The sequence below is a fragment of the Megalobrama amblycephala genome, linkage group LG15 (genome assembly GCF_018812025.1).
Source record: "Megalobrama amblycephala isolate DHTTF-2021 linkage group LG15, ASM1881202v1, whole genome shotgun sequence".
Taxonomy (NCBI): Eukaryota; Metazoa; Chordata; class Actinopteri; order Cypriniformes; family Xenocyprididae; genus Megalobrama; species Megalobrama amblycephala.
Window position 1 is genome coordinate 10,655,742 of NC_063058.1, and position 24,588 is coordinate 10,680,329.

At 36.8% G+C, this 24,588-nt stretch overlaps 1 long non-coding RNA gene across 2 annotated transcripts; it reads right to left on the reverse strand.

Moving 5' to 3' along the window:
* Window positions 1-836: 836 nt before the first annotated feature.
* LOC125247996 lies at window positions 837-18,886 on the reverse strand. Of its 2 annotated transcripts, XR_007180213.1 has the most exons (4): window positions 18,796-18,886; window positions 2,868-3,090; window positions 2,193-2,727; window positions 837-2,106 (listed from the first exon to the last, which is right to left on the reverse strand). It is a non-coding gene; the product is annotated as an uncharacterized LOC125247996 (long non-coding RNA). The 2 variants fall into 2 exon arrangements; XR_007180212.1 differs by lacking the exon at window positions 18,796-18,886 and having other exon boundaries at window positions 2,868-4,626.
* Window positions 18,887-24,588: the final 5,702 nt, after the last annotated feature.

Genomic DNA, 24,588 nt, shown 5'->3' on the forward strand with positions numbered 1-24,588 from the left:
ATTTAAAGGGCTTTTCCTGCAGACTGCAGTCGACACCTCTGCCTTGAGGCGATGAGCCATGATGGGGTTGCAATGAAAGCCGCCAAATAGTAAATCCTTCCTCTCCGTTCACCTCTGCTTAACACCAGCTGTGGTGGGGTGTCCGTCAAAGCCACAGGAACTTAATTTTGTGTTTGTGGAAAACTAAACATGATAGCACCTTCACATACTACAGAAAAAGAATATGTCAAAAAAAAAAAAAATAGTAAAAAAGAAGAAGAAAGTAAACGAAGCAAAGCAACAACACAGTAGACAAAACAAAGCCTGGACACAACTAAGCAAAGCAAAACATCAAACAAAAAGCAAACCAACAAAACAACACTAAACAAAACAAAGCAAAGCAAAGCAAAACAAACAAAACAAAACGAAAAGCAAAGAAACAAAACATTAAACAAAACAAAAACTGAACACAACAAAGCAAAGGAAAAAAAAAAAAAACATAAAACAAAAGGCAAAGCAACAAAACAACACTAAACAAAACAAAGACTGGACAAAGCAAAGCAAAGCAAAACAAAAAGCAAAGCAACAAAACACTAAACAAAAAGCCTGGACAAAATAAAGCAAAGCAAAGCAAAACAAAGAGTAAAGCAAGCAAAACACTAAACAAAAAGCCTGGACAAAGCAAAGCAAAACAAACAAAACAAAACAAAAAGCAAAGCAACAAAACATTAATGAAAAAAATGAACACAACTAAGCAAAATAAAACACAAATGAAACAAGAAAAAACAAAACAAAAACTGAACACAACAAAGCAAAATCAAACCAATTTAAAAAAAAAAAAAAAAAAAAAAAAAAATTAAAAAGCTCTCTGGGGAAGCAGCTTTTGCATATGAATTCTAATTTATTTGGCCTATCAGTTAAATCAGTCACTAAATTGAAGTTGACTAAAGGTTTTTGTTTTGTTTTTTTCCCTTTTGTTTGGTTTTTGTTTTCATTTCATCCATTAGCATATTAGATTCGACTGCTAATATGTTTTTCAAATCTTCATTTTTATATACAGAGAGAAAGGAAAAAGGACAAATGATGCAAAAACATGCAAACAGTAACAAAGTAGAATCTCCTTGAGAATTTCAGTAATATATTAGTATATTATACAATATATTACTATATTAAATATAATTTTCAGTGACTATATAGCCCATAGGTTTATGGTCTGGTGTCATCTTGGGGACAGCGGGAGGAGATGCTAACTGCACTGATAAATGGGCTTTTACTGTTCAGCTCTGCCTATTAAACGTGTTTCTTATTATCGATCAAGCTAAACAACCTGATGGAGGGGAAGAGAAGTCACCTTGATATAATTCTATCTATCAATCATTCCTGAGGGCTTCGCAGACACGGCTGGCACTGCCATTAGCACAGACTGGCATTGTGTTTGGAAAGAAGAGCTATAGGGTCTTTGGTGATTAGAGCGATGAACGGTCAAACATCATATATATATATATGATGATGTTTTATAATCGTTCGATATGTATAATAATTCAAATCTAATTTATTCTGGTTGACAAACATCTGCATTATAAAGGTATTTATTTTCAGTCATATCACAGACATTTTGGCTGCGTTTGTTTTACTCATCCTCTTTTCCTCTCCCAATTTTGTATGCATATTTGCTGGAAAAAATATAGGATTGGTGAAAATATACATGCTTGGCGTATGGTTAAGCTTGCTTCTCTTCTAGACTCAGTATTACCATAGTACAGAAATCTACCATGAAAAATTAGTCAAGAATGAAAGTCTAAGGAGCTCAGAGATCACTTAAGCCTAAATCCTGGGGCTAAAAATAGCCCAAAGTTCAAAATATGGGCATAAGAGTGCCTTTGTATCCTTTCTGGATTTCTGAAAAATGCTGTTTGAATGGGCAAACATCAGATACCATTTAAAATGTAATTTTGAGTGGCAAATGAAGCATATTTTTTGCATTAGCAAGTGACAGAAAATATTCCTTTTGGCATTTCTACTATTGTTCTAACCTCAGACTCCAAGTCTGATTCTTCCATCCAAAGCAACAGCTGCTGGACCTTCATCTTTTGTTAAAAAACCTCAAGACAAGAGTTTCCAATGGAGCTGGAATGGAAAAGATACAGAACTTACATATCACAAGTCATTATCGACAAAGTAAGATCACAAAATGGAAGACTCTCAGATCTCACCAGGATCCATGGGGAGTGCAAATAAGGTGGTTTTCTCTTACAAGAAGCATGACTAGTAGCCGATACTCTTGATTTCAAGGTTGCATTTGTTGGATTTCCCATCATATGCACAAACTGAAGCAAGACGCATGACTGGGGTCATGTTCTTCAAATACTTGAGTGCCTTCAACACCATTTGGAAAGCACCAACTGAAATCAAAAACACCATCTTAAGTCATGCGGTAGGGTTATAAAGACTGACGTTTGATCTCAGAAGTGAAGAGAAATTGAAAAACGAGATCCATTTTTGTCTGTTCCTCACACAAAGCTATCATATGGTTTCAGAAGACTTGGAACATAATGTACGAGTCATACTATGATACTTTTATGCTGCTTTTTTTGTCCTATTTGAAGCTTGACAACATTCATCCCCATTGATCTTCATTTTAGGTGTAAATAAGCAGTTAGGACATTCTTCAAAACATCTCCTTTTTGGAATGACATCATGGTAAGCAAATGGGGTCCTTTAAACTCCCTGAAACTTTGAATGCATCATCTGTAGGTAAAAAAAAAAATAATAAAAAAATTAACAAAAATATAATTTAAATATCAAATGTATCTGATCATTGTAGCAAAATGTTATCTGTTTAAAGCTAGCAATGATAAAATAATCACAAAATAAAAGCGAAAATTTACCTTTAGGCTCCTCATGACGGCCCTGTTCTCAGCTAAAGGTCAATGACTCATCCATGTGGCTGCTGCGGCCCTCCTCTTGTTCTCCAGCCGCTCTCCAATCAGGAAGGCGCAAGGAAACAATTTGCCCAACACCTGGTCTGGGATCATGCTGGAACACGCTCAGTCTGCACTCGTTCGGGTCGCAGCCGTGATGGAGCTCTCGCGGCTTCCAGAAGTTTCTGTACTGTTGAAAGACATATGGCTGGGCACGGTTTTGCGTAACCTCTCAGAGCCCTTACCATCTGCCTGCAGGCCCAGGTGTGCCCGGTCTGGCAGGCTTCACCTCAGCTTCCCCGCACCACTGGAGTGCTGTCATTCACCGCTGCACTTCAGCTGATCTCAGACCAGCTCCAAATGTTAAATCAATGAGCCAGCGGCGGCATGGGCTACAATTAAATCAACAACAGATTGAAAATGAACTCTGTTCTTCTTTTCTGTCACATAGTGAAGCTATATCAGGATGTCGCTACACAACAGATTAACCACAGTCATTTATTGGTCCAAATGTACTGTTTCTGTTGATCTGAGATCTGTTCCAGCCAGAAGCTACTTTGAAATTGCAGCTTGCCAAGTGAAAAGCTAATCAGAATTTAAAGCAGTTCAACATTCAAGCGACCCTTTTAAAAAAGTAATTAGCTACACTAACTGTTAATAGAAAATAGCAAGTAGCACTGAAGCTACTTAAAAAAAAAAAAAAAAAAAAACATATCTTTTTAAATAGCCATCTACTTATCTAATTGATAATATAACAAGCTTTTATGGCACAATAACTGTGAACAAAGTGATTTTGGAATTGTAACATTACAATGAACAGTTTAGTATTTGATCGAGCTACACTGAGTACTTGTTAAAAAGGTGGAGATCTACAGGAAAAGCTACTATTTTAAAATCAGTTATTGTTTAGTATAAAAGAGTCACTATCTTTAGCTAGTTACTCACCAACACTGATTTCAGTTCAGTTTGCCATTATTAGGGCTAGCCAAACTCGCCGCTGGTTCCTTCAAGATTTTCCTATGGGGTTTCTAATGGGTTTTTCCAATTTATGAGTAAAATAAAGCCTGTGGTAAATATAATTTGACAATACTTTGACGTTTTGTTCTACAATGTAAATTACACACCCATACTGAAAAGCAAATTTTGAAGCAGTTATGTTCATTTTTGAAAATGCACATTTTTAATAAGTATCTAGATAAGGCAGTTTGGGGTGTGAGTGTGCTGTGGAGAACAAAACGGCAAACTATCGTCAAGTTATGTTTACCACAGACCTTTTTTACTCACAAATTGAAAAGCCCCAAAGGAAAATCTCGAAGGAATCAGCAGCGAATTAGACTTCTATTTTTCAATCAGTTCACAATGGATAAAATCCCACCTATTTTTTTCTCATTGAACATCCCGTTTTGAACAGAAATATGCCAGATTATGTATTTAAATGGGTTGTAAATAGCAATTCACATTGAACCATATTCCTGAAAATGGAGCAGAATGAATTGTGTAAATCATTTGTAAAGTCATTCTGACATAAATATACTGGAGCCAAACCTCAGAAAGAAGTCCAACAATCCCACACAGTGTTCCTGTACATGTAAAACACTAAGTTGTACTATGCTAAATGTGAATAGGCTTGTACATGTGTGCCCTATTTATGAATGTTTGGAATTTATTAAAGGGTTAGGTCACCCCAAAATTAATTTACTCACCCTCATGTTGTTTCAAACCCGTAAGACCTTCGTTCATCTTCAAAACACAAATTAAGATATTTCTGATGAAATCCAAGAGGTTTCTGTTTTCCCTATACACAGCAATGTCATTCCAAATTTCAAGGCCCAGAAAGGTAGCAAAGACATTGTTAAAACAGTCTATGTGACTGCAGTGGTTCAACCTTAAAGGTGCCCTTGATTCAAAAATTGAATTTACCTCGGCATAGTTAAATAACAAGAGTTCAGTACATGGAAAAGACATACAGTGAGTCTCAAACTCCATTGTTTCCTCCTACTTATATAAATCTCATTTGTTTAAAAGACCTCAGAAGAACAGATGAATCTCAACATGTTATGTAACAGTCGGGATCATTAATATGTACGCCCCCAATATTTGCATATGCCAGCTCATGTTCCCAACATTATGAAAGGCATTAGACAAGGGCAGCCAGTATTAACGTCTGGATGTGCACAGCTGAATCAACCGACTAGGTAAGCAAGCAAGGATAATAGCAAAAAATGGCAGATGGAGCAATAATAACCGACATGATTCATGATAACGATATTTTTAGTGATATTTGTAAATTGTCTTTCTAAATGTTTCGTTAGCATGTTGCTAATGTACTGTTAAATGTGGTTAAAGTTACCATCGTTTCTTACTGTATTCACGGAGACAAGAGCCGTCATTATTTTCATTGTTAAACACTTGCAGTCTGTATAATGCATAAACACAACTTCATTCTTTATAAATCTCTCCAACAGTGTAGCATTAGCCGTTAGCCACGGAGCAAAACCTCAAACTCATTCAGAATCAAATGTAAACATCAAAATAAACACTGTACTTACGCGATTAGACATGCTGCATGACGAACACTTTGTAAAGATCCATTTTGAGGGTTATATTAGCTGTTTGAACTTTTTTTATGTTGTTTAAGGCAAGCGCAAGCTCTTAAGCTTCTTTTTAAAGGGCCACACACCCTGAATCGGCTCATTTCTAATTATGCCCCAAAATAGGCAGTTAAAAAAATGAATAAAAAAAAATCTATGGGGTATTTTCAGCTGAAACTTCACAGACACATTCAGGGGACACCTTAGACTTATATTACATCTTTTAAAAAAAAGTTCTAGGGCACCTTTAATGTTATGAAGTGACGAAAATAACTTTTTTCCCCCCACAATTATTCAACAGCTCCTGCATCAGCATCACACGCATGTGTCATGATGCTCACATGAACAGCGTCAGCCAATAATAAGCCAGTGTTCTGACATAGAACACGAAAGCACTCCACTCTGTTTACTATGTGAACAGCATAGGAGACTGACATGGAAAAGTCGTTATTTTTGTTATTTTTTTGCACACAAAAATTATTCTCATCACTTCAGAACATTAAGGTTGAACCACTGCATTCACGTTGACTATTTTAACAATGTCTTTACCACATTTCTGGGCCTTGAAAGTGGTAATAACATTGCAGTCTTGGAGGCCAGAAAGCTCTCAAATATCTTAATTTGTGTTCCAAAGATGAACTAGGAACTTGCAGGTTTGGAATGACATGAGGGTGAGTAATTAATTTCAATTAATTTTGTGGGTGAACTATCCCTTTAAATCTGAGGTATTTGAAAGGTTTCTGGATCTTGAGGAGACTTTAAATTTTTTACGTGCAAATTACTCAAAATTTACTTATATATTTACGAAGGTTTTTCAATGACTTTAAATCTATTCCGTAGATTTTCCACCAAAATCAACAGAAAAAGTATAAACTGTTCATGCCACTGAAGGCAGCTTTCAGCAAAGTATTAAATTATTTGGCTTTGTTGACAGTAAAACCATACATTTCTTTACCCATGAATGGCCTCTGCATCTCTGACCAACAGCATTCAGAATATATTGGAGGCCTTGATATTGCAGTTTCAGTCTCAACTGTACCTTTATACAGTCATGAAAAGACATGCAGTAATTGAAAAAACGTATTCATTCAATAACTTGAAGGCCCTCGCTGTGCCACCTGTTGCCAAGCAGGAAAGTCCTCTATTATGTTTCCTGTCATTTAGAGCCAGTTTGAAATAACTAAAGCGAAACATCCATTACAAACGCAGTCTTTAGCTCTGCACATTTTGTTCCCTAAAGGAAAACAACGAACCCAGAACCACAAGAGCATCCTTTTGAGGGCATACAAGGTTGTGATGGGAGGGTTTTGTAAATGTTGATTGTAGGGACGTTCTAGTAACATGGTCTGCTGAATTATCAGACTACAACATAGGATCGCAGGCAGAAGGAAGCTAGCGTTTGATCACTCATCAGGTGTCAACGGCAGCTCCGAAACGCAGGCCGAGGCGGCTGCTCTTGTTTGTGCCTCGCTCACAGCTCTTCAAAGTGTCTCTGCGGCTCGCCAGCGCTCATTTAAATGAAACTTTCTTTCAAATTTTACCGTTGCTCCTGTTGACACAGGACAGTTTCCTGAGAAAAAAAAAAAAAAAAAAAGAGTTATTCATCTATTTCTTCCTTTATTCCTTTTGCATTTTTTACTCTGCCCTCTTCTCTCGCTCATGTTTGTGAGGATGATTAATGGCTGGATCTGAGATGCAGAACAGAGGTTATCAAAGGATTTGAGCTGTTCTACTACACCACATTAATTACATCACGCAGCAGGGAAAGTGCCGGGCGGCACTAGGAAGTATGACAAACACGGTTTTGATTTGCAGAGAAACTATGTTTGCTATTGTAAATTTAATAATAATTTATTATAATAAAATACTCAGAATTTTACTATGAAATCAATGCAGGCTAAGCCCTTTTTTGTCGTCATAAATAATACTGTAAAAAAAAATAACTATATTGCACTGCATTGTGTGATAATAGTGTAATTTGTGGGAAAATACTGTAAATCTTTAACAGAAATGAGATTAAATGGAGAATGTTGTTGATGTGCCTTGATTTTTCTCATGAGAAAGAAAAACCCAGTTATCTCACATATGTCTCCCAGAGTTTCAGAAGAGATTTCAACATCATTTGTACTCAAATGCTATTGATCTTAAGGCTCTTGCTGTATTTCAATAATTGTCTCACACTGTAAAAAATTATTTTCATGATTTGTTATCAAAAAATTTTTTCTTTCGTCAAATCAACTTAGATAATTAATGTGGTTCAGATAACATAATATTTTAAGTTTCTGTTGATTAAACCAATCGCCTTCATTGTATTAATTCATTTTTTTATTTCAATGAACTCAACATTTTAAGGCAACTTGCTTTTTTAAGTTAAACCAACAATTCTTTTTTAACAGTGTATTAGTGTCTTTCTATATTAATTTCCTAAGAAATTCTAGATGAAACATTTGAAAGAAAATATTTGAAAGACAAGTATTACTATTGTTCATTAAATTAATATTAATATTAAAACAAATCATTATAAAACTGCAGTTTGTTCATGCTGCATTTAAACAACATAATAGTATCGACATTTGAACACATTATTACAATTAATGTGTAAATATACAACTCATATTGTATATTGTAAACCCCGATCACAGTTGCTAATTGATTAATAATAATAATAATAAACGCTATATCTGTAAAACTGTGAAAGCACAGCAACTAGTAGCCTATAATTTCTTACAATGCACTTGATTCACAACAGAAACCACCTCATATACATAATGATGAATATATTATCTGAGCCTATCGTGCAAGAGAAAGATGGTCAAACTCTCCCCTTCAGTCGCAACAGACAACCTTAACTTCTCAAGTTAACTTTAACGAAAAGGAAAAGAATCGAATCTCTGTATATACGCGGAGATGGTAAATGTTAGCCCGCCTGCTGCATCCTACTCCATATCACTTGGCCCGTTATGAAAAATAGTTTGCTATTTTGGAACCCCCTGGCAGCCATAGTGGATCACCACAGACCCCGAGCTCATTTATCTTTTGTCAGAGATGAAGCCAAACTAACGCCATCTCCCGAAGCGGCTAAAGAATGAGGAGGGGAGAAGGGAGGTAAAAATAAACCGCCGGCACTCAGGTAACGACACGGAGAAGTCACTTTACAAGTAATGTGTGGCTTTTTAAAAGTGGAACTCTGTCGTTCCATTAGGACATTAAACACTTTTTGTTCCCAGGCAACCTGATTAGAACTGTCTTTCCCCAGCTGAAAGTTTGGGAAGAAACATGACGACAGAGAGCAAAATAAGAGAAGTGTTTTGCTGACTGGTGAATGACTTGCTCGCTGTTCTGAAACATTAATGTCTGACAGAATCAGCTCAAATTGAGGCGTGATGGAAACTGCAGAGCTACTATGAAACAATTATGCTTGTTTTGTCCCTTTCTCTCTCTACTCCGACAGAGAGTGCATTAATGTATGCTAAATCTTTATAATAACACTGCAGGTGAGATGGGGGATAGCTGTAATGTCTACAGCTATACTGTATGTCAGTAACTATAAGGTTTTAAGTCAAAAAGCCAATTACACAAATAGGTTTCGGACATACAGTTTGAGCCATTAAATTAGGATCATTTTGGTTAGATTTTTCCTCCAAATTAAAATTAAAGTATTGTCATATTTTGCAGGCAAGAAGAAAACACAATAAAACCACAATGACTTTCAAATTTGAATCAAAAGGTTGAACTGTGTAATTTCATAAATGCTGAAGTTAGATGTCCAATGTGTTTTACAGATTTTGTTTTACACATGTATTTATAATTTTAGGCAATTTCTAAATTACAGTACATGTTGGCCAAAACAATGATTTGATATTTTAGTACGTTACCTTTTGATTTCATGAATTTTAGAATTGTTTACTGTTTAAATTGTGCTGAAAAGCCTTTAATAGACATTGTGACAACATGCCCCAGTATTAAATTACCTGTATAGATATAATGTATATATTTTTTCTCCTGGACAATAATGGTGGAAGAATGTTTATAAAATAATAAAAACTAAACCTTTTGGGTTCACTGGAATGTCTGTATTTATAATTTGCTTAACTTTGTTTTGTTTTTTTAATTGATCATATAAGGAACATTATTCATGTTCATAGACTTGATTGAGCTTTTAAGCTTTTAAAGATTACTTAAAGGGTTAATTCACCCAAAAATGAAAATTATGTCATTAATTACTCACCCTCATGTCGTTCTACACCCGTAAGACCTTCATTTATCTTTGGAACACAAAATAAGATATTTTTGATAAAATCCAATGGCTCAGTGAGGCCTCCATAGACAGCAAGATAATTAACACTTTCAATGCCCAGAAAGCTACTAAAGATGTATTTAAAACAGTTCATGAGACTACAGTGGTTCAACCTTATTGTTATAAAGTGACGAGAATAACGACTTTTCAACAATATCTAGTGATGGCTGATTTCAAAACACAACATTTACAATATTGAGGTTGAACCACTGTACTCACATGAACTGATATAAATATGTTTTTAGTACCTTTCTGGGCAATGAAAATGTTAATTATCTTGCTGGCAATAGAGGCCTCACTGAGCCATCGGATTTCATCAAAAATATCTTAATTTGTGTTCCAAAGATGAACAAAGGTCTTACGGGTGTAGAACGACATGAGGGTGAGTAATAACCCGAGGTGTGTAACAGGGCAAGTATATTTTTTTCTGCACAATGAATCTTTGATGACTGAATAAGTGCAATTCACCTTTATTCCACAAGGTTGCAATGTCTGAAACACAATGATGAAGTGATGTTTCACTCATAGTTACCGCAGGAAGAAAACAAAAGAATAGGAAGTGTCATCAGCAACACTTGAAATGGCTCAGCGATTTACTGCAGAGCAAGTACTGAATGCAATTAAATACTGGTGTCACTGTCACTTGATGGTGGATCTGGTCAAGATTTGATTTTGAAGATGTTGAAAATTATATGTTTGAGATCGCGAATATGAGCCAGATGCTGAATGTACTGAGAAATGAGCTCTGACGAGGACAGTGATGATGGCATAATCCATCTGCTCAAACTGAACCCTTCCAAGCTCCAAAAGGTAACATTTTATTCTTCCGTAATTGTTACTTAGGAAATTTTATATTATCACGAAAGTTAGAGATCCATCAGTGTTAGATATAGATCCGGGTCGCTAAAGACCGGAATATGTAATTATGATTGGCGAAAGATTCATGCATTTAAGGGATAAAAATCTCATTACTTAGACGATAATAATAAATAAAATTTAAGTTTTACCCCTTTTACACAACACCATTTTGAACTAAAAATGGAAACCTTTTTATGCATTTTAAGCATTCATTTACACAACAACAGCATTTTGAATGGCTGTTTTTGAAATTATACCATTATCGTCTCTGTGTAAACTACAAAAAAAGTGAATTTGTGAAAACGGTGACGTCATGCGCATGACGTGTTCAGTCTATGGGAGCGTAGTGTTTCTTTAAAAAGTGACATTGCCACCTATTGGCCTGGCATGAACAATACAGCATTTTTTGTCGTTTTCGCGGATCTGTGTGAACGAGAATGTTTTGACAATGTACACAAAAAAAAAAAAAAAAAAAAAAAAAAAAACCACAAAGGAAATACTTTTCCATTTTCAGTACATCGTTGTTGTGTAAACATACCCTAACAGGCTAAAAAAAACTGAATTGTGGTATTTGAGCAAACATGACTATTGCATTCACATAGTCTCAAATATCTCTGACTCTCTCACTTTTCTTCCCCGAGGCCATGTGATTGCCCATCACTTCAAGGTCTGTGGCTCCGAGCACGACTGAGTGCGCTCGCCAAGCGATAAACCAACAGCCTCTGAATAACACATCTGCCTGACAGGGCAATGACCGGCCGGCTCTCTCGTCTCTGTTAAATAATCGTCCCAGAGTTCCTCGCCGCCCAGGTATCAGCGTTTATGATTTTTACTCAGGCATAGTGTAGGACGGGACAACAATCCTCATCCCATGTGCTCAGTGTTGCAGCCGGCTGCCTCGCCACGACAAAGACTGACTGACTCCTTCTTCTATTTATCACAAATACACACGCACCACAGGGGAGCGCCGTCACAGTTTCGGTGGCATCGGTCCAGAGAGATAAACACTCCGGCCCGGTGCTGTACCTCTGGAACTCTGTCAGTCAGGGTGCATGCTGGGATTATAAATAAATAAATATATGGGCGCTCCGTCGTGATTGCCTCTCCATGCCTGATGTGGCACGCTGATGGCTTACGGCCACCGGAGATGAGCACCTGATGACAAGTCAAAAAGCACAAATGACAAGCTGAGCAATGTTCCCATAGTGCAACACGTTGATACAACAAGATAGAAAACATCGACTGTCTATCTTAGTGTTTCCCTTGTCTTGTCATAATGTCATAAAATCTGAAATAAGTCATACAGTAAGTCATGCTGCAATATCATGTCACACAGTATTTGAATACTAACTACGTTTTGAAAACAAAACTTTCATTTTGGCATAGTTACTACTCAAATATCAAACTCAAATGTTATTTGCTAAAATAAATGACTATTTAAATGCAATATTTAATTTGAAAGAAATCATGCAGTCATTTAGCTGATGAAATTTCAAAAATACATCTACAATGTCCAGAAAACATGGTTTCAGAAAATTAGACAACTGACCTTTATGAGCCGTTTAAAAAAAGATGCATCTATTTACACATTTTAAAACTACTGTTTAAAATGTAGGATTTTTACAGTTTTATCTCTTATGCTCTCTAAAACTGACTTATTATTAGCAAAAATACAGTATAAAGAGGAATTTTGTGTAATATTACTGTAAAAATGAACAGTGAAATTAATTAAATGAAATGAGTTCGTTTCACTCAAATAATAACGAAAGTTCATTGTACTTAATAGAAAAAAGTTGTGTGAACTCAAAATTCGATTGTAGTAAGCTGAACTTAATATGATTGAGTTGCAGCAGATTTCTAATTCCCAGCATGCTTTGCGTCAGACTGTATAAGGAAAATAAATGTTGAAATTAAGTGTTATTTTGTGCATTTGCACAAGATTTACATAGGAAGACATAAGTTAATGTTTAATGTTGTGCTATGTTGGGATTTACAGGGGGTTCTGTTATGTTAGTAGAGTAGGGTAGTGTTAGTAGTGTTACCATTGTGGTGTAGAGAAGAGCCTGTGCTTAGGTTGAGGATGGGCTGCAAAACTTTTAAAGGTGCCCTAAAAATTGAATTTACCTTGGCATAGTTGAATAACAAGAGTTCAGTACATGGAAATGACATACAGTGAGTCTCAAACACCATTGTTTCCTCCTTCTTATATAAATCTCATTTGTTTAAAAGACCTCCGACGAACAGGCGAATCTCAACATAACACCGACTGTTACGTACCAGTCGGGATCATTAATATGTACGCCCCAATATTTGCATATGCCAGCTCATGTTCAAGGCATTAGACAAGGGCAGCCAGTATTAACATCTGGATCTGTGCACAGCTGAATCATCAGACTAGGTAAGCAAGCAAGGACAATAGTGAAAGATGGCAGATGGAGAAATAATAACTGACATGATCCATGATTACATGATATTTTTAGTGATATTTGTAAATTGTCTTTCTAAATGTTTTGTTAGCATGTTGCTAATGTACTGTTCAATGTGGTTAAAGTTACCATTGTTTATTACTGTATTCACGGAGACAAGAGCCGTCGCTATTTTCATTATTAAACACTTGCAGTCTGTATAATTCATAAACACAACTTCATTCTTTATAAATCTCTCCAACAGTGTGTAATGTTAGCTTTAGCCACGGAGCATACTATCAGGAGCATACGGAGCATCTCATTCAGAATCAAATGTAAACATCCAAATAAATACCATACTTGCGCGATCAGACATGTTGCATGACGAACACTTTGTAAAGATCCATTTTGAGGGTTATATTAGCTGTGTGAACTGTGTTTATGCTGTTTAAGGTGAGCTCGGGGGTGGGGAGCACGAGAATTTAAAGGGGCCGCAGCCTGAATCGGTGCATATTTAATGATGCCCCAAAATAGGCAGTTAAAAAAATGAATAAAAAAAAAAATCTATGGAGTATTTTGAGCTGAAACTTCACAGATACATTCAGAGGACACCTTAGACTTATATTACATCTTTTGAAAACACGTTCTACGGCACCTTTAAGACCATATATGTATGTTGTTTGATTATATAATGACAGTCTCTTTGATAGTTAAAGGGAACCCCTGGTGTTAAGACTTGTATGGCTTAATATAGCATAAATGATGTCTCTTAGTGAAATATGTAGTAGAAAACCCATGAAAGATTTACGTTATTTAAAAAACCCATGACATATTTGGACAATGGGCGGCGCCATTTTGTTTGTGTTCTATGTCGATGATGTCAAATGGTTGCACTCACCGCTCTACTGACACTGTCACATTGCTATTTTTAACGCAACACAACTCGGAATATAATATACAATGCCACATTGTGCAGATTTTTGGTTGTAATTTTCAGTCGATGAGCCACAAGAGAAGCGATGTAAGTCTTTACTGCTTTACTAGCGATAAGAAGAGAAAAGAATAGGAAGTTGTGCAGAATGTGGACGAATAAAACATCCTAACTGCGTCTTTGTTCTCTTCACTTTAGCCTTGATGCAGGCCCGGATTAACACAGTGTACTGCCCTAGGATGACCACATTTAAAGTTCACCCCCCCCCCCCCCCATACAATTTATATGCTAGTGCAACATGAACATGTCATACTAAATATCTTTTTTCCATCATAAAAGGCATGTATGAGGACTACATGCAAAACCATATGTTTAAAAAAACATCAAATAAGCTAGTGCAAGGACGACTCTTGCAAGCAACCATATCAACAGCTGAATTCAGCACCACAGATGCGCACAGCAGCAAAACACATACACTGAACTTTACAAGCATCTAAGCAACCATCTAAAAGAGAAGAAAACCGTTCCACAAATTTCAAATCGGCAACAGCGTCACATATTTGCCCAGAGATAATGGTAAATAAGCCTTACCTTTAGCAGAAAATCTTTTTTCTAGACTTTGTGCACCCAAAATCGTTAATTAATGCTGCCTTCACATACTATTGGAAGCGTATTGTATGTTTTATACACAGCGAAAATTGCCTGCATTTGACCGAAATTACAGAATCGTCAGCAAGCAGACTATCTAGATAGCACTGTGAATGTTTATATGGTTGTCAGAGCATGGGACACTACATAGGCCTATAATTTTGGTTTTAATAAGATTTTCCCAATAAATAGGCAAGAATAGCCTAAACCTGGTGTCCTCCATGAGTCCTGTTCATTCCGACAACAAAGCACTCGAATGCAACAATCGTGTAATCAGGACTTCTTAAGTGGGAATTATGAAATTTCCGATAGCACGTAAAGGCAGCATCAATCCTCAAAGTCAGCAGGGAGAGCGCAGACAGCCGCTTCTGTCTCATGGTTGTCCTGAGTTTATTCTTCACTCTTTTAAGTTGAGAGAAGGATCTCTCGCCCTCGCAGTTGGCAATGGGCAGGGTAAAGAACAGTCTGAGTGCAACGAATACACTTGGGAATGTCTGTAGCCCATTTTTTCGTAAAATTTGCAGCATATCCTCAGGTGAACGATTTTTCAAAAAAAACTTGATTTTGCAGGTACTTTTTAAAGGTGGCTATGTGTCGTGATCTTTTCTCTTTTTTTTTTTATTTACATTTCGCACAACCGCTAAGCTGATGCTGCCTATCCATTCTGATTGACTCTGACTGGGAGGGGGTAAATACACTGTGACCTGACCCAATCGCAATTCTTTATATGTATATATTTTATATTCTATCTGTATATATTGTATCATTAACTGTTCATTTTGTATCCGTATCTTTCCAGCAAAATTATATATATACAAAACATTAAACATTTTTTAAAAAGTCTAGTCATTACCTTAATCACTTGGTGCCGCCCTATTGACTGGTGCCCAAGGGCACTCGCCCAATCCCGTCTATGGATAATCCGGCCCTGCCCTGATGACTTTGATACTTTTCATCTGTATGTTTTGGGGCAACGGTAATCTAGTAACGCATACAGGTCTTAATATCTGCAGGGTTCCTTTTATCAGCCTTTTTCAATTTGAAAAAAAAAAAATCGGTCCAAATATGTCATGGATTTTTTAAATAACATAAATCTTTCATGGGTTTAACATCATTACGTTATATTAAGCCATACAAGTGTTAACACCAGGGGTTCCCTTTAAAATAGCATGTGCTATTTGCTATTTATAAAACGGTTCATATAAACGGTTAGTTCCTGTCCTTGATTCTGACTGGTTAATATCCGTGTTTTATTCATGATAAAACACGGCTATGACCGCTTCACCCATCGGTTCTGTGTCTCACTACACAACACCCTTAGCAACCACTCTTAGCAACGAAAAATGTATGTTCTCAACTGATATTGTTCATTGATGTTTACTGTATTATGTAGAAGAGTATTGTGAGAAAGAGATCGATTGAGCGAGTTTATTACCTGCATTCAGATTTAGCATTTTCCTTCAGGTCAGTCCTACGTTCATAATAAAAAATCTGTTTAAATGTCCGATGTATTATCTTGTCCTTTTAACAGTTAAGGGGTTTTTCCATGACTGACAGAGCTAGTAAAAGCATTTGTCAGTTGTGTCTTATTCCGTGTTCACAACAATTCAGTCTTTTCAATGTAAAAGTCTTCGCTACTGACTGACACACTCATAAAGACAGTCTTTGCCGCCATCTAATGGCGTAATAATGTAACTTCTGTTGCTGTTCACAGTCAGGGACTATGTTTTCCGGCGGAAGGAAGACTTTTAGTGAAAGTTTACTTTATGAAAGTTGCACTGATACATATTTCTGGCTTTAATATTTGTATTGTGTGGTAACCATTTTATAAGAGCAATAAGGCACTCGAGGCTAGTGCTGTATCATGAATAAGTCACGGCTGAAGGGGTTCACTCCGCTTCACGTCGTGCCTAACAACGCTCTTCAGCCGTGACTTATTCACAATACAGCACAGCCTCTCGTACCTTATTGCTTACATAACATTTAACCAAGATCTGAATGTGATGTAAATGAACTGTATGTAATTAACTTGGCCCCGCCCCACTTGTCACAGAAATTTTAAGTTCTACTAACTTAAAAAAAAAATGAGTTAGTTTACTTAAATATTTTGAGGATTCTGAACTTATTGAGTTTTACAGTGTACAATCTAAAATAACTTTTTATGCTGAATTTTCAACATCATTACTCCAGTCTTCAGTGTCACATGATCCTTCAGAAATCATTCTAACTTGCTGATTTGATGCTCACTATTTTGTGGAAACAGTGATAAATTTTTTTCAGGATTCTTTGGTGAATAGAACGTTGGAAAAGAAAATAGCATTTATTTGAAATAGATATATTTTGCAACATTATAAATGTCTTTACTGTCACTTTGATCAATTTAATCTGTCAGTCCTTGTTGATTAAAAGTACTATTTTCTCTCCAAAAACATTTGAAAGGTAGTGTATAGTACATCTATCCCTCACAGACATGGTACGAAATATGGTGCTGTTTGTGGGGTTAGACCCTCCTAATTAAGGCCTAAACCCTCCAAAAAATAACACAAGTTATTTTTAATCACAGTCGTTTACAGATTGTTAAGGCAGGGAAAGTAGAGATAAATTCTTACAAATAACTTTTAATTTGACTTCCCTCTGCGGTCTTATTTTTGAAGGCGTCTTTTCGCAGTCTTGCACACACTGGATATTCCTTGTTTTTAGTGCCTTTGTAGTACACCAAAGTTTTAAAGGGGAGGGGTAGGGGAGCATTGCTGCTCCCTCTGGGAGGGGTAGATGTTGCCCTCGTTCAGCTTTGGCCTGCTTTCTTTGTTTTATCCTATTCTGGTAACATTTTTTCAACGCCAACCTGGTAAAGTTGTGAAATGCCCATTGTTCTCCTGACAACAGGAGTTGCGGGGGTTGAATCCTTTGACATGAACCCAAAGGAGCGCTCATGATAAGTTATTGAGCTTGTGTAACCAGGGCCACTATTGCATCTGCCTTTGTTTTCACTTTTTTAATACCACACCCCATAAGCACTGTCATAGAGTCATACGCCAACATTTGAACATGGCAATTAAAACTGCAACATAAATTCAGTAGCTATATACAAAGAGAGCATTTTATGTAAGCACAACCTGCTGTTTTTCACTGCTTAAGAGTTATTTCTGAACTGAGCCTCCAAACGATGGAAAACCAGTGTGGATGAAACATCAGACATGGGGTGCACAACCCTAACAGAGCTCCTAATTAGCAGGAATTGTGGAAAGGCTAGCAGTGGCTTATCAGGACACAAACAAGTACATGACCATGGTCCTTAAAAAAAATCCTTTGAAAATGAGATTCAAACAGTTATCACTTGTGAATAGTAATAGTGGGCCGCTCATTAGAAGGTCGAATGAAAATGTTCATGTGGAAATCATTTACATTTAATAAGGATATGTGCTTAAGCTTGAGCTTTTACTATAATACAAACATGTTTATTTGTGGCAATTGCATTCAGTAAAGCACACAAACGGTTAACATTAGAAGGAGGAATATGGAGATATGTTTTTGGAATCACGTGAAACCCGCATACTGAATTCCTTTAAAATACAGCTAAATGGAAAGCTGGGTAATATCTGGAACATTGTGCCTGAAGCATGTTACATATCAAATATATGCACAGCCTAAAGGAACATCCATAATCTGAAAAACCTTTCTCAGTTATGGGGCATGGTTTTCATGAGTGAGGTATAAAACACTAATTTTAATCTACAGTTATGAAATAGTGACACATTTTTAAAAAACGAAAGACAAAAGAGGACAAAGGTATTGCAGACAAAAGAGTTCCTATTCAAACTCACAACCATTTGTGCATGTGATAAAATCTTTCTAGTTTTTTATCCTCTTTGAACTAAGTGTCTACCACTATAACTCAGTTTCTCATTCAATCAAATTTTGAGCGTATTATAGCCGTATATGGCACTAAACATATCGTTAAACCATAAATTACCAAATATATATAGGCATGTCGTATTTACATAAAACATGCCTCAGCAATTGTATGTTTGTGAGAGGATAAAGTTTGTGAGGTACAATCGCCAATATCAGAAGTACTGATATTCAGACTACGTCATGATTGCGAGTGTGATATTGTTTTTATACAACAATTCGATTAATAATAAGTTAATATTGAGTAACTTACATTTCTTTTTCGCCCCGCCAACGGAAATGGTTTCAATAGACGCCACAGCAGAATTAACCGTCGCGTCTCTAGGCAACACACTGCAGCGCCGCAGCGGTGCTTCGTTCCTGAATGAATCAACGTTTTTGAACGAATCGATTCAATGAATTCAGTGACTCACTCATTAAGACAGTCAGTTGTCGCCACTGGCTTCCATTTGATATTGCTAACATGCAGATTGTGGTGCTTGTAGCATTTAAAACATATTCATATTTATTTACAAACAATAGCTTAGAATTTTATCAGCAATTTAACCATAAAATCATAAAATAATTAGGCTATTGATTTATTGGTATAGTCTAGACTCTAGAATTTTAATATTGGGTAATCCTTAAAGGTGCAATATGTAAGATTTTTGCAGTAAAATATCCAAAAACAACTAGGCCAGTGTTATAAATTTTGTTCACCTGAGTAGGCTACTTACAATATCCCACAGGTTTCCAACTATTTGTAAATCGTGAGAAAATTGCAATTTTAGCCAAGGCTCCGGGACATGTGAGGAGTCGCCTGTCAATTGCGTCATACCCGCGTTACCCTCGGTTTCCGGTTTTATTTTGTAGAAACAATGGAAACACCAAAGACGCTTTAAAGGCACTCTAAGCGATCCTGGGCGGAGTAACTTCCTGTTGATGTTCGAAGTGTTGTCAAACAAAACATAGGCTAGCTAGACGTTAACTAGACCCTCCCTCCTCCTCCTCCTCCTCCCCCTCCCCTCCGTGCTTCCTGAAACAGTCATGAACGCGCATTTAAAGGGATAGTTCACCCAAAAATGAAAATTTGATGTTTATCTGCTTACCCCCAGGGCATCCAAGATATAGGTGACTTTTTTTCTTCAGTCGAACGCAAATTATGATTTTTAACTGCAACCGTTGCCGTCTGTCAGTCAAATAATAGCAGTGGATAGGAACTTCAACTATAACAGTAAATAAAACTTGCTTAGACAAATCCAAATTAAACCCTGCGGCTCGTGACGACACATTGATGTCTTAAGACACGAAACGATCAGTTTGTGTGAGAAACCGAACAGTATTTATATCATTTTTTACCTCTAATACACCACTATGTCCAACTCCGTTCAGCTTCCGGTGTGTGAGGTCTGATCGCGCTCTGACAACGGAAGTGATGTCTCGCGCTCATTGAAGTATATGGGCGAGACATCACTTCCGTCGTCAGAACGCGTTTTTTGACCTCACTAACAGGAAGCTGAACGAAGTTGGACATAGTGGTGTTTTAGAGGTAAAAAATTATATAAATACTGTTCGGTTTCTCACACAAACCGATCGTTTCGTGTCTTAAGACATCAATGTGTCGTCACGAGCCGCAGGGTTTAATTTGGATTTGTCTTAGCAAGTTTTATTTACTGTTATAGTTGAAGTTCCTATCCACTGCTATTATTTGACTGACAGACGGCAGCGGTTGCAGTTAAAAATCGTAATTTGCGTTCGACTGAAGAAACAAATTCACCTACATCTTGGATGCACTGGGGGTAAGCAGATAAACATCAAATTTTCATTTTTGGGTGAACTATCCCTTTAAAATCATTCTTGTCGGTTATTGGCTGGAGCATGTTTATTATGTTAAGTGGTCCAGGCTACACCAGTTTGTTTTTATTGCCGTTTTCGGAGCTTGTGGCGACTACAGAGACCGCGTTTTTTTACAGTGTGTTCAGGGGACAGGCAGCTAGCGGATAGTGAGGAGATGTTTGCTGTATGTGACAAAAAATGTTTTGGCCTAAAAACGCGTGACATCACTTAGAGCACCTTTAATATATTACACGTTTTAATAGACAAGGGAACAACTGTTTTGATATATTTATAGACAGAAAATGTTGTTATGTAGCTCAACACGTTTAGTCTTATTGTTTAAATCTAATTTTGTTGATGTTTTGCGAGTACCATGCTTTACCATGCCTCAGAGAAAAACACTATTTTGTCAAGTAGCTAACATAGCATAATCAGATGCAGCTCTAGTTTTAGTAACAGTAATACAGCATTTTCTCCATCTCACAATACGTTTTAAAATTAATTGCATGCCATTTATCAATACAAGCCATCCAGCATTTAAAATATTCTAAAATTGATCTAGCTTACTGCAGTGTGTCTCAAACAAGTGTCTCACAGCAGCCACCGAGCGAACGCACAGAGTAACATTATAACATTTTCAACACACTCAAATGTATCTATTATAATAAACAGAGCTGCGTTACCTCATAATCATGACCGGAAAAGTGGAAGCGATACCGGCGACTGTGTCATAATAAAAGTTCTGCTGCTTGTTAGGCATGTGTTGCGCAATCACTCCAGCGGCCTCGTTCAGCTCCCACAACACTCGGTCCTGCTCTGCTTTATACTACAGTAACGTTAATAATCGCATCTGTGAACATGATTTCTTCCCGAATCCTATCCCTATTCTTTTGCACCGTTCGTTGAGGTGAAGACCACATGTCCCAAGATTCCACGCTCAAACTTGGCGTCATCAAACTATGCCTTTGTTTTGAATAGGCGTCTAGCGACCTCTAGCTGACAGAAATCCTACATACTGCACCTTTAAAGTCACCATGAAATCTAAACTGACATTTCTTATTTTTTATGGAATATAACAGTATTTTTTTTTTATATAAATGATTTATCCATGCACATCATTGTTGTAATTCATGTACCGTCATAATCTTTAAATAAAATAACTTCCCCTCTCTCTTGCAGCAACATCTCTTCTATTCTCTGATGATGTGTTTACTGGCGTGAGGGTGTGACAGACTGTCAATCACATAAGATCAACCAATAGCAAACCACAACCATCCAATCAATTCCTGATGGACAAAATCAAGTCCCGCCCTACATTTTTTCTTGTTAGAGATGCCATTTTACTTGTACACACATCACAATACAGAAGAAAAGACTATCGCAACTTCTGTTTCATGATGACTTTAATTATATTATGCAGTATGTATTTTTAGTTAATAGACTGATGCATCTAAAACAATATATTTAACAGGTTTGGTTCCGGAGCCATAAAGATTGGTATATAGCCGTATTGTTTGAATAAAACATAAAAGTATGGACCCATCATGGCAAGAATCTGTGGCACAGTGTCCAGGAATGCTGTTAATAATGAAGGGTGTTGTTAGCGAGCATGCATGAGTGTGTTTTATCATGTGTATGCTTGAATCCATGCGTAAACATACAAACAGACTGCAAATACTGCCCAGCCAACTGGCAGTCACATCCAGCTGGGTTACAGGCCTGACTGCCTAATGAAAGTCTCTCTCTTTCTTTCTGCCTCTGTTTCTCTGCATCTTTCTCACCCTAGAGATTGCAACCCTTTTAAACTGTACACTGTAAGAAGAACTGAGGGGTTTGCAGGGGCTCTGGCTTCTGCATGCATGCTCTCATACACCCTACCCAAAAAAAAAAAAAAAAAAAAAAACACAGGAGAGGCACACACACACTGACAGAGGGTGTAGCGTTTTCTTTACATCTCAACACGTCCATATCAATTGTCCAGCTGTGCATCAAAAGCCCATTAATGCAATAGTAACCTATTTCAACATACAGGAACTTATTGATGCTACAGAGGCTCACCAAAAACAGATGGGAAATCAAATGTCTGGACATGAAACTGCTATTTGAAAAGGTCCATATTGATTTTTTCTCTGATAAAGTCAATGCATGCACTTTATTCAGACTGGCATGTCCTCCTCAGGGAATCTTTTACATCTAGACCTACTCATGAGGCTGTCGATTTAACCAAAAGAACAAGCCCAGAAGATATTTTTATTGCTCAGAGGTTGCTCTTCTATTGCTTAGGACACTTTTTTTGCACTTGAATTAAATTTTTTATGCTTAAACACCTGGTAGATATCACTAAATTAGCTCTGTGGGAGTTCACATCAAGAACGATAACTGTAAAGATAACTAATGATAACTATATTAGCATCATTCTGTTTATTATAAACATGCATTGCAGTTATGTCATCTACCGCTTTAAATGATCAAGCTCTTTAAAATCATGTTTCTGAATGCCTGTCAATGCTTTTATCATTCATCAGCTGGGAAAAAATAAACATTCTGAAAGTGATTCCAACTATATTGTTCCGCTCTGTTGTTATAGTATGGTGTGGACTTTTGCTGTTCTCATAGAATTAGAATCATTATTAAATCTTTATAGTTGTATTTATCACTATAGTTGTCGCCTTTGGTGCGAACTGGCCTTTTTGGGTCTATAAACAGAAAATGGCTCTGTAAACAGCATAAAAAGAGTTAGGAATGTTTCTTGCATGTAACCAATCAGAGACACTTGAAGACACTTTATGTACCCGTTAAAGGGTTAGTTCACCCAAAAATGAAAATAATGTCATTAATTACTTACCATCATGCCGTTCCACACCCGTAAGACCTTCGTTAATCTTCGGAACACAAATTAAGATATTTTTGTTGAAATCTGATGGCTCAGTGAGGCCTCCATAGCCAGCAATGACATTTCCTCTCTCAAGATCCACTAATGTACTAAAAACATATTTAAATCAGTTCATGTGAGTACAGTGGTTCAATATTAATATTATAAAGTGACGAGAATATTTTTGGTGTGCAAAAAAAACAAAATAACGACTTATTTAGTGAGGGCCAATATCAAAACACTGCTTCAGGAAGCTTCGGAGAGTAATGAATCAGCATATCGAATCATGATTCGGATCGCGTGTCAAACCGCCAAACTGCTAAATCACGTGACTTTGGTGCTCCGAACAGCAGATTCGACACGCAGATTCATTATGCTCTGAAGCTTCCTGAAGCATTGTTTTGAAATCGGCCATCACTATATAAGTCGTTATTTTTTTTATTTTTTTTGGTGCACCAAAAAAATTTTCGTCGCTTTATAATATTGATAATATTGAACCACTGTACTCACATGAACTGATTTAAATATGTTTTTAGTACCTTTATGGATCTTGAGAGAGGAAATGTCATTGCTCCCTATGCAGGCCTCACGGAGCCATCGGATTTCAACTAAAATCATGCATGAGGATAAGTAATAAATTACAGAATTTTCATTTTTGGGTGAACTAACTCTTTAAGTGCTTACGAACTTGGATAGTATAGAGCTATATCGATTTAACTTTGGACTTCAGTTGGTGATACACACAACAGTAACAATATTGCTTAGCATAGAAAAGTAAACAATAATGTTGTTAAAAAAAAAATTAAATAATATTTCTTTTACCTTGCCTAGCTTAGTTCGTTTGAGATTTTGAGGATCTGTCCGTATTAGCATCTGTCTAATTTGGCTAGCTGCTACCAAGTGACAGATAAATCAGTCCGCTGTAGTTTAGCATTAGCATTTAGCATTATTTTTCCATGGCTTTAACAGAACAAACCACTCAACTGGCTGTCTTTGTCTGAAGGCAAAGAAATAAAAAACTGTCTAAAAGAAAATCCTGAGATATTTTTTTTGTGATTTGAGAGGAACTGAACTTCCTGACAGACTTTTAAAGATGCTTGCAGTGCCTCACACACACGTTAAGCGCTTATGAACAACAATGTCCTTTACTCAGAAACAGTCTGCTTAAATGGCCTTTGCTCTGTGGGCCTATATATCGAGACTGCAAGGTCTAATAAAAGGTTCAAGTGAGAGTGAGTTTCTCCACGAGGGAAAGGGCAACAGTTCTTCCCTGTGCCCTGCTTCCATTAGCGCAGTTCCCTTGTGTGTAATGACCAGGCCCCGCTCGGCCAGACAAATGCTTATCCCGGCGTAAGACAT